Genomic DNA, 17849 nt, shown 5'->3' with positions numbered 1-17849 from the left:
CAGTGAGAGCTGGCCAAGTATTCAGTTATATCATGCATAAGAGCAAAGTAACTGCGCCTCAGCTAGGTAACATGGCAGATTTAAATTGTAAAAAGCAGCCTAGACAGAATATATGTGTATGCTCTCTGTGGGTGACAGACAGGGTTTAGGCACAACAAACTAAATATACACATATTCCAATTGGAACGGACAGCTTTGCAGGCTCACAAAATGGAATTTGAACACTGTAAAATGCCAACAGCCATGTCAGTCACATCAGGATCATAATACTCCTCATGTCAGATTTTTTGGATTAGAATAAAAACCAATTTTGTTGTGCTGGTGGAGAAAGCAAGAATATTTTTGTACCATAACTGTTATGGATATACAGGTTTGTTACATATCATGATAGGATCAGTTTAAACATCTATTACTATCCATTTAATGAGCATTAACACCACACAGATAAGAATTTTCAGGAGAATATTGTTTAAATATTGCATGATTAGAAAATTCACAAGGTCTGAATTTTCTCCACATTTTTGCAAATGTATAAATGGAAAACAAGGGAAAGGCCTGCAAGGCTCAGAGAAAATTGTTAGAACCATGCAACAATGTGCTGTACATAAATGTTTCATCACATAGGGACAGCTGCCACATGGAATAATTTAAAGTGGCCTCTATGATGCAGAACAAAGGAAATGTGTAACTACCCCCTGAAGGCCCTTTCTTCCCTCAAAAAACAGCTTGGGGGAGTTGCAATTTAGTTTGCTGAAGTGGCAAGGGAAGATTATTTATTATAATAATTGATATCTCACCCTTCAGGATACAAAACCTTCCTAAGCAGCTTACAACTAATATTGATATACTTTTTTTTTTGGGAGAAAAGAAACAACAAGCCACATCAACATCTAGCAAGCCATAACGATCCTGGCCAGGTGGACGAGGAGGGGACATTCCAGGTGGAACAGGAATCTGCTGTCTTATTTGTGTGACGAAACAGGTCATCTGGAATCTTGTTGAAGTAGGTAGTGTGTTGCGGAGTGGCCGTTGCAGCAGAAAAGCACCATGCTCTCTCAAACCTGCTTTTCCATACAGGAATGGACCAGTTGGGTTAGGTTACCGATATTTGCACACAATGTGTAGTCTGATCCTTACATTCCGGGAACAATCAGCAACTCATCTTAGGAGACAGCACAGAAAACTTGATGAAATGCTGAAAAGATCTCCACTTAAAAGTCTTATTGGAAGAGAAGGGTCTTCAGGAGGCACCAAAAAGACAACAGGGATGTCACCTGTCTAATATTTAATAAGGGGAGGGAATTCCAAAGGGTGGGTGCCACAACACTATAAAGTTAACAAAACAAAACAAAATTGAATATTACAGATGCATTGTATCATGTCAAATATTTTGGGTTTTGTGAAGAATATGCCTTGTTACACTAGTATTCAATAAACATTACTCAATTCCGTCTGAACACAAGTTTTTGCTTTCTTTATTTCACTCTTAAATAGTAAAGTGCTTACAAAAATCTCCAGAGGCCCTGCTAAGTCTGTTACGGTAAAAGTGTACTGAGGCATGTTATTGAAGCTGCAGTGCTTTGTGCATACCAGAATGTAAGCATGCCTGGAACAGGTTTCTTACGGTATAAGCTTTCATAGACTACAGTCTTCGAAGGTGCTAATATTTACTTACAAGAATGGCAACTTTGTACTTTCCTCAGTCCCCCTTCAAAGAAAAACAAGTCTCAAACTGGTTACAACGAGGGACCTAAAATGCTGTACATTGCAAGCGCATTATAAACTTTCCTGAATTGGCAAACACACACACAGTTGTGGGATATGGAAGAGGCAGTATAGAGGGAAATGAAAAAGAGAAGGGAGCAATTACTGGGGGGGGGGGGGAGTTACAGTGGTCATTACCGAGACAGTATTTTCTACATGAAAAAAGTTCCCAGTAGCCCACTTCAACGGGGCTAACAGTATCCCACCCAACCACCACTTTAAAAAGTAAAAAAAGAAGTGGGAGCATTCCTCCTATCCACGTGTTACAGACCAAACGTCTGTACCCCTGCCCAAATGGGTGGGATAAGCCACCCACCTTTCCCCCCCCCCTCGGTCAATAGCCAATCACGTAGCATTTTCCCTCGGCCCGCGTTAATTTAACCCAGGTCGTTCTCCTGATTGGCCAACTCCGTATCAGATTGGCAGCCCAACTGGGTTAGCGTCACTGGCCCTGAAGGAAAGAAAGAGCGCCGCTTTCGCAGGTAGCGCGCGCGCGAGTGAGAGGTGCGCGCGCGGCTTTGGAACGTAGCTGACGCGCTTCTCGCCCACTCCGGTGGTCGGAGGCGCCTATTCTCCTGCCACCTTCCCCCCCTCCCCCGCGCTCCACTTGGCTCCCCGCGTGCGCCTGCTATTGTCCACGCCTGCCGTGCTCCTAACTCCAAACGCCCCGCTGTTCGCCGCCGGCTCGGCTCATTGGGCCGCGTCGGTTAGATTGGCCGGCGGCGCAGCCAATGGAGCTCGGTTTCCAAGGAACCGGCAGGCCCCGCCCTCCGCAGCGCTTGCGGTAACAATATGGCAGCGGCCGCTATTGGCAGAATGGGCTCGTCTTGAGAGCGTCGGCGTCGGCGGCGGCACTGGCGACACTGGCACTGCAGCGGGAAAGGAGCCATCCTGAGCGCCTGCCCTTCTCGAGCGCGCTGCTCCCCTGCCTCTCCTCCTCCGCCGCCGCTGTGGGCTGCGGCGCTCGGCCGGGGCGCCCCGAGAGCTGGTAAGTAACGTCCCTGCTTGGTTTATGAGGCTGACGGAATGAATGGAGGGCTGGCTGGCTGCTGTGGAAGCGGGAGAAATGGAGATGCGGAGAGAGACGCCCCCCTCCCTTTCTCCCTCCTTGTCCTTTCCCCGCCGGGGTCCCCGTCTCTTCTCGCCAGTGCCTCGAGCCGGTAGGAGCGAGGCTGGAGCCCTGCGCTGTGCGCATTTCTCAGGCACAATGAATGGACAGGCGGTCGTCGGAATGGGGACTGCTTTGGTGCGAGGGAGGCCGGGAAGGGAGCGAGGAGAGAGACGGCCCACCGGGCTAGTGCTTGTTCCTACGAGCAGTAGAAGCTCCTTTCCACCCCCCGACTCTCTGCTACCCGAGGGGCCATCGCTCTGTTGTGAACATCAGCTTGGAGGGAGGGGGTGTCTCTCTGTCTGTCTGTCTCTCTGTCTGTCTCCCCGCTTGAGTGTAATCTTCTGCGCTCAGACCCGATGTTACATTCTCGCCGTCCAGGGATTAGGAAGCTGGATAAAGCTTTGGGATAACCTCTGGCTGCTGTGCCTCTGGCGCGATGCGGCCGGTGTGTGTGCAGCTGCGAGGAAAACATTCGCACAATGGCAAGGAGGAAGAAAGGAAGATAATCGTTTGTTCTCCCAGAAAGGGTATAATGGCACAGATGGATCAGAGGGATTTTGGTACAACCCCCCCAACACACACACACACACACACACACACACACACAGAGTAATCCTTTCCCCAACCTCTCATTTGCATCTCAAATGCTCTTGAGATCAAAGCCAATAAATTGTTCATAGGAGCTAGCCAGTGTAATGTGGAGTGTGCCTCTTAAACGTGTGGTGGAGTCACTGATGTGCTTGTGTGTTATGGTCCCCTCGTTTTGCGACATTGCCACACCGCTAGGACTGCTGCAAGCTGCTTGCGATGTCCTGTCCCGTTGGAGAAGGGGGGAGGGTTGCTTTTGTTTATAGACTGCATCCTTGGTCATATTGGGTGAATAGAGTTTAGATTCAAATACTCATAACTCAGGCAGGAGGCAGATGTAGGTGACATATTGCTAAGGAACCAATGCTTATGTAGTCAATTTCCAGAGATTTCTTCCCGGTCAATGATTGGACACATGTAAATATGGATGTAGTGAGTTTTGATTGGACAACACTGGATATCTGGGGTGCTCTGCATAATTCATCCTGCTTTCATGAGGATTTTTTAAAATCACAAATACAGCCAACACAAAGACCCCGAAACACGGATGGTTTAGAAAGTTCTCAGTTCTTTGGCTGTAATCCTTGTCAGGGAATAAGCCCCATTTAATTCAGAGGGAATTACTTCAGAGTAAGTATGTATAGGATCGTGCTGTATGCTATGTAAAAACTTGTAAGCTGTTTGTTGTGACAACTGAATACCATCAACATGGAAAATTAGTTTCACTTGAGTTTTTTTTTCTTTTTCTTTTAAATTGCTCTCCAGCTTTCTTGTCAGATCAGTTACATTGTGTCAGTGAATGCATTTTAAATAGCTGTAGATGGATGCCATGGAAAGTAATAGGATTTGAAAATTAACATAACTTCTCTCTTTCTTGCTTGGAAAGAACACTTCTCTGTGGAAATACTCAGTGCTGCTAAGACATGCCAAATTACTTGACAAACTAAAAAATAAGTCAGAATTTAATGTCTGTCTTTAAGTGGGTATGAAGTTTAAGAAGGTAACGTAGTTCTGCTGTAATTTACATTTTGTAAGTCTGCTGCATGCTGTGTTCTGCATTGTGCACCCCCCACAAGTGCAGCTTGCTTTGTTTAAGGAACGTATTAGTTGCAGATGATGCAATGCATATGTATAGTGTGTTTAGTAAATATGAATATATAAGAAGAAGCTTCAGGGGAAATATGTTGCAGCATTGTTATTGAAAATTAAAAGGTACCAGCCTGTTCAGTGTATTGGGTTTCAGAAGTATGTGTACTGTATACATGTTCAGTGTGGTCCAGTCTTGCAAATTTTTACAGTACATAAGTAGATGCTTTGTGTATCTGTATCCTATAAATCTATCTTTGTAGAGTAGTGTAGCAGGCTAATCTTTTATACCTCATTCCTTCAAACAGATGTAGGTATGGAATCCTAGTGTTTCTTTATCTGGTAGCTTCAGCTTGCTGCTATGATATAGCATACAAATGAATGAATGCAATGTTGTTTCCATACACAGAGTTCTCTGCTCCCCACCGCATTCAAATGTAAAGAGGCTCAAGGTAAGGAACAACATGGATGAGTGTGTTTTTGATTGGATACTAGAGGATTGTGTGCTCTTCTCAGATGGGGAAGCCGGAAGCTGAGACTGACTTTCTTCACTCTTGGTGATAAAGTGGAAACCAATCTTTTCTTGTGGTGCACCTGAGTCTGAAAACTCACTGGTGCTCCTTTATCAGTATGAATCAATGGGTGAAGAGATGTACTGCAGTGTTGGGGAGAGATATGGTTCATGTGTTCTATTGTTCACAATACCCTCTTTCTGTATTGTGTGTGCCTTTACTAAGAGTCAACAGGGAAGTGTTCCATTTCTCCAGCACATAAGATTGAGTTCTCACATACGTGTCCCTTGTTCAGTGACTGCAACTATGATTCCTTGACTGCATTCATATATAAGAGAGCCATTGTAGATCAAACCAAAGGTAAGGCTTTCATATCCTCTTACACTGCATCCAACACAGTACTGTAGAACCTCTATTTACGACCGCCTCTACTTGGGCCCAATCAAATTCGCGACCACGGCAAACTCGGAAGTACCATATTTTTCCGTGTATAAAACTAGGTTTTTTCCCTAAAAAATAATGTCAGAAATTAGGGGGTCACCCCCCCCATTTTCTTAAATCTGAGTCCCCCAAAATAAGGGGCATCTTATACATGGGGGCGTCTTATAGACGGAAAAATATGGTAAATACCGGGTTTGCCACGATTTGCACACACGCAGAAGTGGCTTCTGCCGTTTGCGCATGTGCAGAAGTGGCTATCGCCGTCTGCACATGTGCACAATGGTGCTTCTACCAGTGACCTGTTTCGCCTAAAGGACGGGCCACCGGAACAGATTATGGTGGTAAGTAGAGGTTCCACTGTACTCATCAGTGGCATTAATTCCCATGTTGAACAGCAAGTGTTGGATACATCATGTTCTGCATGTGTGAATTGAGCTTTATTCATAAAATGAACATGTAGCTTCCAACTAATCCATAGTTTAGAGAGGCTACCAGCAGGTACTTAAATAACCAGAGATATGAAATCTCACAGGCATGAATCTGTCATGGACTTGCTGGATGCAAAGGAATGGTGGGATACACCAGCTGGGGAACTCCCAGGAGAAGAAGGCTCAGAGCCAGGGGATTGGTGGTGGGGCAATGATGTGTGGTCAGAGGAAGAAGAAGGAGCAGACTGGGAGGAGGAGGTGTTGGAAACAGAAGAGGTAACAGGGTTTAGTGAGCAGAAAGAGACTGTGGCAGAGAGCAGTTTAGACTCGTGGCTGGAGAGGAGGGAGGTCAAGAGGCAAGAGTTGAGACAGGCTGTTGAAGAATCCAGGGAGTCTCCCCCTCCTGCTGCAACCAGCTATCATCCCCCCATGTCTCCTAGAACATGCAGAGAAATGAAGAGAGCAGAGCTCTTTTTGGTTGTGCACAGAGATAGTTTGTGACCGCGTGGGAAATACCCTCGAGAGGAGGAGCCTTAGAGAGTGGTGGGAAGATGGGGATCTTTAGTCCTTGCAACTGCCTCATTGGAGTAGTACCTACTGGGAAGAGTTGCTGTGATCACTAGTCATGCACTATTATGGTTTCTTTGAATAAATAATTAACTGTACTTACAACTTGGGTTTTTATTGCTGACCTATGCTTGGCTCTGACAGAATCCATTATTTCCTTTTGTAATGTACCTAGATGTGCTAGGCAGAAATAGCACTAAAATTAGTTCTGTGGCTTAGGATGCAATCCTGTACGAGTAGTTTCCTGGGAGAAGTATGACTTGCTTTCGACTATACAGCAGGGGTGGGGAACTTCAGGTCCGGGGGCTAATGCAGCTTTCCAAGTCTTCCTGTGTGGCTCTCAGGACTCTCCCTAGATCACACCATCTCAGGCCACACCCCTTGCTGACCTCCGTAAGTGCTTTTGCTTGGCTGAGATCAATCCATGAACTGTGATAATGCCATTTGCTTGCTTGGAAGGAGATATGTGGGTATGAGTGTGTGTGTGTGTGTGTGTGTGTGTGTGTGTACCAATCTTTGACTTTTGCCTGGGTGGAATGTACCCTACTGTACAAATGAAAGAGTCACATCCAGGGTTCTATCTTATCTTCCCCTTCTACCCCCACTGTCATGTGGCCCCTGGAAGGTTTCCCACAAGGGAACATGGCCCTCAGACTGAAAATATACCTGATATACAGTATATACTGATATATATACACTGATATACCTGATATACAGTATATTTCAAGCATAAAACCGTCACTCAAATTAAGCCTTGCTTTTTGCTTAGCATGTAATGTAGGAAGAGACTTGCTTATGTTAAACAGGTGGGGGGAACAGAACCCTTGCATACCTGGCAGCAGACTGTGGTACCCAGTTCTGGAACCTTCTTTGTTCTAGTATTAAAACAAAAATTGACTTGCTCTTATACTCAATGATATATTAAAGGGATGCTTGGAGATTATAGAGCTTCTGGGTCACAGTAAAACCACAGCTGTTAACTTGTCTGAGGATTACACTGGGGATAAATTCATGCAAACTTGCAAGAGTCTGGAGTTTTTATGTTAAAAGTAACCATGTCATTAAAAACAATATGTGACCATTATGGCATCGAACCCAGCTGAAAAACAGGTACTTATCCAACAGGAGACTGGCACCTAGGTGTTTTGCCAGGGGATCACTTGCTGCTTTAACGTTTGCGTGTACATACTACTGCTTCCTAGTCTCTGATTAGATTTCTTCTTCCTGTGCTTTTGAAACTGGCAGAAACGTTTTCACTAACACTTCAGCACTAAGATAAATGATTCAAGAAGGTTGAATGACACTTGCTGTCATCTTTACTGTTAAGAACCCCAGCATGGGCGAAGCTGAAATGATCCTCAGGGAAATCCCTCCTGCACACTGCTCCTTGATTATAACCATGTAAAACTTGCACTGTGCTAGTGCAGGCTGCTCTATTGCGGCAAATAGGGCACTGCCCCACCAACTCCCAGATTAATAATAATTTTTCAATTGATGTTAATGAACGGAGACAATCTGTATACTGCTTTACACATGCAGTTCAGTTTTCTGTATTAAAATGAGACACACAAATCTGTACGTGCCTTTGAGCATTCAGAGAAGACTTGACCCTGACAATAGGCCAACATTTTTTCATGAGAAAGTAGCCCTGTGGCTGAGTTCACAGTTACCCCAGTTTGTCCATTAGGGCACGTAGGATATTGACCCACCACCAACCTCATTCTGCCGTCAGCCAGCCTTCAGCTGCCTAACCTCTTACTGAGAACCAACCCAGGAGGTGGCAATGCCTGTAAGTTTCCTCTTCTTTCTTAGCTTCAGTGTTGTCCTTGTAGAACTCTGCAGGGAGGAAGATGGGGACAAAACTTGAATTAATTCATTCTGGCTCCGCCTACCACTAGTGTCCCTCCCTTCTGCCTTACTAGTCCCAATGGGCCCCAGCCACTGTTGTACTGTGCAAAACAGATGGGAGAATTGCCAGGCCTGCTCAATCAAGGCATTTGGATGTGTTTGCATTTATCACTCATTTTGAGCATATCCTTCCTCTGCTTCGCTCCATTTTAGCTGTTTGTTTCACAAGCGAAGGATTTATCTTTTGCTATGGCAATATTCATATGAGCATAGGTAAACAACATTGGCTACTTCTGCAAAGCTTGTTAAGGAACAAGTGACTCACGTCTCTCTCCTCAAAGAGGATCTTTCTCATTTGGAGGAATGGTTAACTTTGATTTAAACCTTTTTTGTGTACATTGGTTTCTGTTCTCCCTTGGACAGAGGAAAGAGTGCTGCTCTGTTAACAGTCTCAACATATGCAGGGCATGCTATTTTAAAATGTGGGTGAAATCCAGTGTTGTGCAGGTAGGTGTGCACTTCGAGACTTCACTTTCCTCTCCTCCCCCATTTGCCTTCAAGATCTGTTCTGGAGGGGCCCTCCAGTTTTCTGGAGAAGATCTGGAGGGCTGCAGAGTGGAGAAGAGCAAGGAAAGCCTTGGATACAGGCTGCACATTTTTACGTGTGCTGTTTTTGTTCATCAGCATTTTATGTGCAATGCATAGTGCTGTTGGTGGGGGGAAGAGAATATAAGGGATTTCTTTTGCACACAGATACATCATGTGCAGGCTTGAAGAAGTCTCTCTGTAATCCAGCTGTGGCTATAGAAACTTAGAAGGTCAGGAGAACAGGAGGCATGTTAAGCTGAAAGGTATAGCTTCGTGTTAGGACTATGTAGTTTCTGACAGTGATCTTATGATCCTGTGTTTGTTTATTCAAAAGAAAACTTCACTAAGTACAGTGGCATTTAATTTTTGTGTAGGACTGTAGCCTTGGGTTCTATAACAATATATTGCATTTATTGTAGATCTTCTTTATTTTGACTTTGATTTTATTGTTATAGGTTATATGTTCATTTGCAACCAAATTTATAAGTCAAAGCAAGTATACAGTATTTATATTTTTTGAATTTAAAAATCAATGAAAAAACAAATGATAAAACCCCAAACGTCTTGTTTTTATCCCTCTTCTCAGGTTTTCCCTCATTTCTTACCAAATGAGCACACACACACATATATTACGTTACCTACTTGTAAAATTGTACAAGTGGTGAGTTTTGGATTTCAGTTCCCTGAACAATAAGATATGACTGGCAATGCATTTTGTTTTATAATAAAGTAATAAATTGCCCCTTTCCAATGCCTTTTGAGATGTTCTGGGTTAATCATATTTAAATGGGTTCCTGAAAACTATTTGTGTGATCTTTGTTTACTTGGGAATAGGTTGCACTGATTCATGCCCACCCCCACAGTTTATATACAAGGACTTGTACAAAGGATTATAGTCTTGGGGATATTATGTATTTATAGGAAAAATGTTTTGGAGGTATTATGAATTTTTAGGGGGGGGGGAAATGTATTGCCCCTACTGTAATAAAAATGGCAGGGATCAACCACCTCTAAATCAGTTGCCTGTCCCCGTCAAGGCCACATATCCACCAGCTTCTTGCTTGCAGATCCATTTGTGGGGTCTGGAATCTGGGAGTGGCTGTGACAGCTTTCCCCAAGCACAGAGTGCATTTGAAGGAGCCCTCTCTGAGAACTGAGAGATGAACATGGATGCCATGGGGAGTGGGGAGGCTATTTCTTCCCCTCCAATGTTTCATACTCCATGTGTTTTTCTTCTGCTCCCCATATACATCAAGAGTACCTAATTGTTTGCCAACTCACATATTTTGACTGCTCTTGATAATTGAGCAAAAACTGTGGTTACTCCTGACTCTTGCCCCTTCCCCAACTTGTTTGAGGGGCAGGATCTTGCCTCTGACATTGGTTCTGCTGCTTCCGAGTGCCTCCAAAGTTCTGTGTGACTGAAAATACAAGAGCTTGCTGCTCACCTGCGCAGAAGAGTAGAACCACATTCCTGTGCTCTCATTAAGTTTCAGAAGCACACAGAAGCTCAACACAAGTAGATCAAGGCGAAGGCTGGTAACTTAAGTCAGGGGCCTGCAGAAGTGGCAGGACTGCTTGCTGCCTCTAAAACCCAGTGATAGTTAGCAACTTCTGACTCCTTTTCTCTTTGGACTAGAGCAGGAGTCTACAAAATAAAGTATTTGTTTGCCACTGACAAATGTATTTGGACATTTGCTGTTTCTTGACTTTTTAAATTTTTTTATTAAGGGTTTGACCTGTTTGACCTGGGTTCTTAAAGGTTTTTTTTTTTTTTTAAATATGTTCAAGATCTGGCCTTTACCTTGCTGAGAATCTTTCCCTTTCCCCAATCACTTTGGCCTCCCCTGTTGAAATTTGAAAGGGCACCTAATCTGTTGGTCAGAGTCTAATTGAGCCAAGTTTTATTTTTGTTTTTTTAAAAAGAAAAGGATCTTGGCTTAAACAAAATGATTCTTTGGGGTTCAGGGAGCAATGACTATTTAATGTGGCATGGTACTGCTTTAAATGTTTAGTGCAGATGAGGCCTATTTGCTTGTTGTATGGTAATGAAAATAATGGTTTGCGTGATAGTTTGCGTATTTTTCCACAGAAACATCCCTTCAGGGACACTGCTCCTCTTCTTAGAGTTTCTCTACTCAAGATAGCACTCAAGCGCACATAAATCATATTGAGCTACTCCTAAACTTGAGCTGCAGGATTGAAAGTTATGGTTTCCATAGCAACTGTTCCTGAAGCCTCTTCGGATGTATGCAACATTTCCCCCTTTTAAAAGGCTTACCCTTTCATGCTTTATCACGTCAACTCCTCCTTCCTGCCCACACCCTGCTTTCATTCCTCCTACTCTCCTCTCAGCTCTTCTTTCCTTTCTCATTTTCCTGCTTTCTCCTGTTCATCCCACGAACAGCTTCATGACGCCTTTTGTGCTTCCACCTACTCTTGGAACAGCTGCAAGATGCACGGACCAGAAAATCGCTACTTAGACATCAAGTGTCTGTTGCCCCTCTGTGCTCTTTGTTATAACTGTGTGGGTTTCTCCACCCCCAAACAACAACAGTTCCGACAAACAATGTGTGATAGCACTCCACAATACAGATAGGAGCTTAGTCACTTTTAGATTTTTTTTTTTTGGGGGGGGTAGTCAGTCTTTTGGAGCTTGTGGGTAAATATGGGCATATGGAATTGTGATAGAGTGCTATGGGCACCATCCCTTCCTGGCTACTTCCCCCGCCCCCATGCCACCCCAGAGAGACAGACATGCATATTCTTTACTTTTTATAGGGTTCAGGTTAAATCCAGATCCGGTAAAATCAAAACAGATTTTCTTGAATTTTCATGGTCTCTAGAAAACTACTGCCAAATCATTTTTTTTAAATATAAATATTTATTAAAAATTTTGGATACAAATGCACAAATAATAAACAACCTTACTTATATCATAACGTGGTTTCATCACTTCTTTAGACTCCCTCACGTCTCCCGCTCCCATTTACATCGTTAAATTATCAACTTATCAACTTGTTTACGATCTTATATCCACTCATTTAAATATAATCTAGCAATTCTCCAAAAGGTTTATGGTTTCTTTAATCTCACTTATCATCAAATTCAAATCTAATTTAGTGGTGGCCAATTTTTTATAATCTAGCATCCTTCTTAACATTCAACCAAATTACAATGTTTTTGTAAATACGTCTTAAATTTCTTCCAGTCTTCCTCAATCCTCTCTTCTCCCAGGTCTCGGATTCTGCCAGTCATCTCGGCCAGTTGCATATAGTCCATCAGCCGCATCTGCCACTCTTCCAGTGTGGGTAGATCTTGAGTTTTCCAGTTCTTAGCGATGAGTATCCTTGCTGCCGTTGTTGCATACATAAAAAATGTTCGGTCCTTCCTTAGCACCTTCTGGCCGACAATACCCAGAAGGAAGGCCTCTGGTTTCTTAGTGAAGGTATACTTAAATACCTTTTTCAACTCATTATATATCATTTCCCAGAAGGCCTTCACTTTAGGGCATGTCCACCAGAGGTGAAAGAATGTTCCTTCATTTTCTTTACATTTCCAACATTTATTATCAGACGAATGGTATATTTTGGCAAGTTTGACTGGGGTCATGTACCATCTATATATCATTTTCATTACATTTTCCTTCAGAGCATTACATGCGGTGAAGTTCAGCCCAGTGGTCCACAACCTTTCCCAGTCCTCAAACATAATGTTATGCCCAATGTCCTGTGCCCACTTTATCATAGCCGATTTAACCATTTCGTCTTGTGTATTCCATTTTAACAGCAAGTTATACATTCTAGATAGTACCTTAGTCTTTGGTTCTAACAATTCTGTTTCCAACTTCGATTTCTCCACCTGGAACCCTAACTTTTTGTCATTTTTAAAGACTTCTTTAATCTGAGCGTAATGTAACCAGTCTCGCACTTTATCCTTCATTTTCTCCAAACTCTGCAATTTCCAATTGTCTCCATCTTTTTCTAATATTTCCCAATATTTTGGCCATTTGGCCTCCATATTGGGTCTTTTTCGGGCCTTAGCTTCCAGAGGCGAAAGCCACCTCGGAGTCTTGTTTTCCAATAAGTCTTTGTATTTTGTCCAGACATTAAATACTGCTTTCCTAACAATATGGTTCTTAAAGGCCTTATTGATCTTAACCTTGTCGTACCATAAGTATGCATGCCAACCAAAAGCATTGTTAAAACCTTCCAAATCCAGTACGTCAGTGACTTCGAGAAGTAGCCAGTCTTTTAGCCAGCAGAAAGCTGCGGCTTCATAGTACAGCTTTAAGTCTGGCAGGGCAAAGCCCCCTCTTTCTTTCGCGTCAGTTAATATCTTAAACTTAATTCTGGGCTTTTTGCCCTGCCAGACAAATTTAGAAATATCTTTCTGCCACTTCTGGAAGCACTCCGTCTTGTCCACAATCTGTAATGTTTGAAACAAAAACAACATTTTTGGCAATACATTCATCTTAATAGCAGCAATTCGGCCTAACAGAGAAAGCTTCAATTTTGTCCAACTGTCCAAGTCTCTCTTAATTTCAGTCCAACATTTTTCATAATTATCCTTAAATAGACTCAGATTTTTTGCTGTTATATTCACCCCTAGGTATTTTACTTTTTAAACCACAGTTAGTTCTGTTTCCCTCTGAAACCGTTCTGACTCTGTATCTGTCAAATTTTTCCCCAGCACCTTGGTTTTCTGTTTATTTAATTTAAATCCCGCTACCCGACCAAAGTCTTGTATCAGTTGCAATACTCTTTTCGTACTAGATTCCGGCTCCTGCAAAGTCAAAACTAGGTCATCTGCAAAGGCTTTAAGTTTATATTGTTTCGCTCCGACCTGGATCCCTTCCACCAACCGGTCCCCTCTGGTCATATTCAAGAGCACCTCCAGAACCGAAATAAATAGCAGAGGGGAAATCGGGCAGCCTTGTCGTGTTCCTTTTTCAATTTTAAACTCTTCCGTAACCACATTGTTAACTATCAATTTAGCCTTTTGTTCTGAATATATTGCATCAATCCCATTCTCAAAACCCCGTCCCACTCCCATTTCTTTTAGATTTCCCTTCATAAATTTCCAAGAGATATTATCAAAGGCTACTGCCAAATCATAACTTCTGATAGTAAAAAATCACAAAAGTGGTGCTTGCTAGCATCACAAAACTCATTGAACCAAGACACAAAAGCTCATGATTTTTTTTACATAGGATGCCAACAAAACTATCAACAGATTGCAGAACGCATCACTGAACACAGAAGACTTGGGATTTGATAGTGGCATCAAGGGGATTTTTTTTAAAAAAAAATAAGATCCATTTTATTTGGTCTTGCGTGTGTATGTTTGTGTGTGCACACTTGTCCGTCTCTCCGGTGCTCCATTTTTTTTTTATCCTGACCCCTACAACATTTCACTTTATCTCTCAAGCCACTCTGTTTTCTACCTTTCTTCCCTCTTAGTTGCCCCACATTCTCTGTCTGCATCTGCTCAGGTGTTGCTCTGAGACTTGCAACGCACATAGAGTTGAAAGAGAATGTGGAAGATAGTGGAAATAACATTTCTGACTCTTGCCTTTATGGTTTTCGGGCAAAGGTAATAATAAAAAATAATACAGTTCTGTGTCTTTATTCCCCACCCCCTAAAATCTATATTTATGTAAGAGGGATGTGCTGTTGAGTTGTTGTGTCTTTGAAATAATTTCCAACTGTTCCAATAAAATAACTTTGGAAAAAGAACATTAAATTTGTTGTTCACGTGTTTAATTCCACACTAACTGTACATTATTGAAGTACTCCCCAAATCAAATATTTGCATTCAATTATCTCAGGATAACTGTTTCTATACACAGAACTCTTAACACATGAAAACTGTTGCTCTGCTCTCTGGATTGTGATGTAAACTACGAACTTTAAACCACAATCTATGTAATGTGGTCATCCATCTATTGAAAACACTGCTAAACTGGAATGAATATTCCTAGATGCCTGTAGTATTTGAAGTTATAATTTAGAGTCACAATTAAAACTAGATATTCTATAAAGCTTTGTTTTATATGGGTGTGTGGTACGAGCAGTCTACATAGACTCGATAATGACTTGCTGTTGTTGCTTCAATTATTATTATTTATTATCTGGGAAGCAGCTGCCATTTTGTTAGCTATATATCACTCCACTAGAAACCCAAGGTTAGTGCAATTAGCAGTGATTCCATAAAGCCTGAAGGTTGCTTGGGAATTCCAGGCAGAATTCCTTAAGTGTAAGCATTACAGGAGCATTACATTACTGAACAGGGCACCTTGGGAGATTTTGTTTTCTCTTGTAGTTAGTCATGTTTCAGCACAGCCAGTCTTCCTTTGGATGCACACTAGGCTATGTAACAATTTTCATTTTAATGAGTTTCTCTTAAGGTATGGAGGAAAACCCTGTATGAACCTCCCTAATAAAGAATGGTGTTGTATACATAGGATGTGGGTATTTGTGGTACTTCTTAAGACTCCAGTGTATACATTATAGAAAGAATCTGAAGAATGTTCTATACATAAAACTCATCTAGAGGGTCAACAAAAGTAGAGCAATGGCTAGTTTTTGCTTTAATTTTATGTAAACCACTGAGAAGCATTTCTGAAGGGTGGTATACCTATTTTAAGGATTAGTTTATAGTAGTGTTTCTAATCAGATGTGAGACATTAAAGCAAATTTGCATCTTTGTTCTTTGCCCAAAAGATGCACATGCAAAAACTGGTCTTGAAAATGTCAGGGAAAACCTCTGTGGCCATGACTATGCCTCCCATTTGAAATCAAATTTAAACCAAAACCATTTAAATTTGGCTGGATTGCATACTTGGTGGTTGCAAGATGTGCTGGCAATGTCTTTCCTTGGTGGACAGAGGGTTCTGGCTAGCTGAATTTTCCCACGCTACCCAACACTTAGGGACACTCTTTTGGTTGGCATGTGTTGTCAGCGAAACAGGTTCTTCATGGGTGGCTTTTACTCATAACTGATTAGTCAGGGATTATTACATAAGTGGGTTGGTGCAGAAGATGTCAATAGAAAGAACATAGCTCATAAGAAGAGCAGGAAAAGCTCAGGGTGAACTGAATAAAGTGATGGGGTTGACCTTTGTGCCGTATTCCCATACCTGAATATGAATCATCCATTAATCATATTTAAGAAATGGACTTAATTATCTTGGGGTGCACATCACTTTTGTACCCCCCTGAAACATATGCACAGCTTAGCTTTCCCAACCCTCTCCAGAAACCTCTGCATCAGGCCACCATTGTGGAACAAGCCCATCATGCCAAGGCTTCAGTACCTTTCCTGGTAACATCCAACACCTTGTTATTCCCCAGTAATCTTCTGTGTGACAGCACCACTTTTTCCCTAGGAGTAACCTGCATGTGGGGTAATTCAAGCCCTTCCAGAACACCCAGTAGCTTATTCTTGGAGTGTTCAGGTTAGTTGTGGTGCTGAATGTCAGTGACAGCCTGATTGTGTCATCCTGTTGCTCAGAGATGGCCTCTCTAGGACATCCCCATGTCCTGTTCTGTGGAATCACCAGTTATGTGTCTAACTGCTTAATAAAACAAATACTTTGACATTTATTCATTTTCATTCTCTTTTGGCATGAAAATCAGACTTCAGAAAATAGAATGCCATCCAGGTTAATCCACCAGTGATTCTAAAGTGCATGTAGCCAACATGGAGCTTTCAGATATTATGGGATTCTAGCTCCCATTATCTCCAGCCAGTTTGACCATTGACCAGGGATGGTGGAAATGGTAATCCAGCAACACCATTTTGGGCACCATTTTGGATTCCTTTGTTCTGACGTTTGTCTTCCATTGGCAATTCACTGAACAAGCAAGAGACTGTTCATTGTTTTCTTCAGTGCATCCTATGCTATTATTGAAAAAAAAAAAAGTCTTCTGCAACACTGGTGTTTTAATGCAAGAATGATCTCATAAAGCTTTGAAGAACTTCCATCAGTTGTGCAGAGATTTACCTGCAGAGATCCTCTGAAATCTAAGGATTAAAACTTGGCATATGTATGTGCTTATTGTGCCAGGAAATATCCCCCTGTATTACTCTGTGTATTAAATGTTGCCATTACATCATTTAGCAGGCCTGTAGCCACATGTTTTATGATATGGCACCATGAGGGTAGATAGGGAGAAGCCTGAGGCAGTATTTAACAGCAGTACAAGCCTAAGATTGAAACTTTAATTTACTAAACAGTAATATAATAGTGCTTATTTCCATATTGTCAAAAGTAATGTCCTTGCCCATTGACTTGTTTTCAGGTTGTAAAAATCCATGCCCACCTGTGCAGGAGAATAACACTGCTGTGGCCAAATGGAGCCAAATTGCTTTTACTGGCAAGGGAAGTATAGAAACTCTGGCAATGGACAGAAATAGACAACATCTTTTTAAATTATTGGCTAAAAGACAGAAGAAAGTCTTTATGAGTAACTGTGTAGCACCCTGCCTGCTTTTAATATTCTTGGGCACTTTAGCCAGTTGAGCTGCTCTTTGGCTGTATGCTGGTCAGTTAGGGAGAATATGGTGTTTCTAGTCAATCAATGTTTGGACAACAATGGGGAAATGTCCGCATTGTGCTTGTGGCTCTACAGTTTCTTAAGCTACAGGTCAGGACAGCATTTTGATGTAAGAAATGCATTTTGTGTGTGTACAAACTGGTGTTTTTTATGGCAAGCGTACACAGTGTGGACAACATAGACCAGCCAGTTGTGGGTAGACTGCTGGGTTGTGGGGTATACTTTCCATCTTTCTTCCTTCTCACATTAATTTCTTCTGGGTATATTTGCTCCCCTCCTTCTGTTTAAAATGCTGTTCTGTTGCTCACTCTATCCACACCTTATTCATTTTAGTGTCTCCTGCTAAGCTTTTGGG

General features: G+C 42.2%; 1 protein-coding gene and 1 long non-coding RNA gene across 8 annotated transcripts in view; one reads left to right on the top strand and one right to left on the bottom strand.

Moving 5' to 3' along the window:
* Nucleotides 1-2693: 2693 nt before the first annotated feature.
* The window catches only part of TIAM1 (TIAM Rac1 associated GEF 1), a 189154-nt gene continuing 173998 nt past the window's right edge, over nucleotides 2694-17849 (top strand). For 6 of the 7 annotated variants that reach the window (XM_081859259.1, XM_081859254.1, XM_081859263.1 and 3 more), the window contains exon 1: nucleotides 2694-2752. The gene's annotated coding sequence lies outside the window, so the exon portion shown is untranslated. Of the gene's footprint in view, nucleotides 2753-3989; nucleotides 4094-17849 lie in introns of those variants that run through there. The other variant, XM_081859256.1, reaches the window with a different exon arrangement.
* On the bottom strand, nucleotides 7257-16295 carry LOC309340503. The gene is made up of 3 exons (XR_014156044.1): nucleotides 16252-16295; nucleotides 11215-11381; nucleotides 7257-8333 (listed from the first exon to the last, which is right to left on the bottom strand). It is a non-coding gene; the product is annotated as an uncharacterized lncRNA (long non-coding RNA).

The sequence above is a fragment of the Podarcis erhardii genome (genome assembly GCF_964252035.2).
Source record: "Podarcis erhardii genome assembly, chromosome: 4".
Classification (NCBI taxonomy): Eukaryota; Metazoa; Chordata; class Lepidosauria; order Squamata; family Lacertidae; genus Podarcis; species Podarcis erhardii.
This window is presented reverse-complemented; position numbering and strand designations above follow the sequence as displayed.